Genomic DNA, 1547 nt, shown 5'->3' with positions numbered 1-1547 from the left:
TAAAGAGTGAACATTTTAACAGGAATCAAGGCAGCACCACCAAATTATACTAAGTCATTCAATCTTCACCAAAACAAAATTTGAGTTCCACTTTAAAAGGTTCTTGATGAAGCAGTATAAAATATTTAAATATTGATTCTTGAGTAGGTATCTTTTTTAATATTCTGTTTGATAAAACAGGAAACACATGTAAAGTATTTCTGATGCATGCCAAATTAAAATGATTGTCTCAAGGGAAACAATTTGGGCAATTTCTTGAATTGTGAGCTAAACTAGCCCCTACCCCACCACCATGGAATACCATTTTGTTCGGAGAACATCTGTAAAACTTTGGGTATTTGGACTTGAAAGGTACTTTCTCAAAAGACTGAGTGAATCCGTCTATCTCTTTAAAGAAAAAGATTCAATATATTTATCTCATGCTTTTGGAATTTGGGGAATTTTTTCTTGATATCAAAGTTCCCATTATTTAAAGGCTTACTGTGAGGTTGGTGGGAATAACAAATGGAATTTTATTTGATATTTTATAATTAAATCTGCCAACACTATAATCCAATTAATCATTATTTTCCAAATGACCAATACATGATATTATAATATTATATATGAATATAATACCCATTCAACAAACAAAATATAGAAATGGATTTTATTGGAACAGAATATGAAAAGTTCGCTTATGTGTTTTCAAATTCCACATTGAAGCAAACTTTTAAGAAATTGCTGTTGGTACAGTTGTGATGTAGTATTAACAGCAAAAAATCTTAAATATTCATAGTTATCTGAAAATTATTATGAAAATATTATTCATCTTTCCGATTGCATATCTACATGAGGCCATATTTTCTTCATATGCTTCAATCTAAACAGCACATTGAAATATATTGGTTGTGAAAACTAATTTGAGAACCCAAATAGGATCTACTTAGCCTGAAATTAAGGAAATTTGCAAAATATAAAACTTTGTCATAATTTTTTTTTTTTTGGTTTTGGAAAATACAGTAATGATTTATGTTAAAATGTTATGTATGTTCCTGTTATTTTAAATGAATTAATACTTTAGAATATTAATTTTAATTCTCAATGTGATTTGATATATATATATAATAATACAAATATCCATACAGGTATAAATATAGATACAGATATAGACACAGTTGAGCTTCCCAAGTGGCACAAGTGGTAAAAATCCCGCTTGCCAATGCAGGAGATGTAAAAGTTGTGGGTTCAGTCCCTGAGTTGGGAAGATCCCTTGGAGAAGGTCATGGCAATCCACTCCAGTATTCTTTCCTGGAGCATTCCATGGACAGAGAAGCCTTGTGGTACAGAGGAACCCTACACTTCATAGGGTCACAGAGTCAAACACGACTGAAACGACTTAGCATGCACACACATAAACATAGACATAGGCATAGGCTAGAAGTAGATATGGTTCACGTACAAGTTCTTTGGGATCTTCAATAATTTTAAGAGAGTAAAGGAGTCCTAAGATCTACTCGTTTGGGAAATGTGTGTTTATTCTTCCATATATCATATCATAGCTCCCT

Source organism: Capricornis sumatraensis, chromosome 1 (assembly GCF_032405125.1).
Source record: "Capricornis sumatraensis isolate serow.1 chromosome 1, serow.2, whole genome shotgun sequence".
Taxonomy (NCBI): domain Eukaryota; kingdom Metazoa; phylum Chordata; class Mammalia; order Artiodactyla; family Bovidae; genus Capricornis; species Capricornis sumatraensis.
This window is presented reverse-complemented; position numbering follows the sequence as displayed.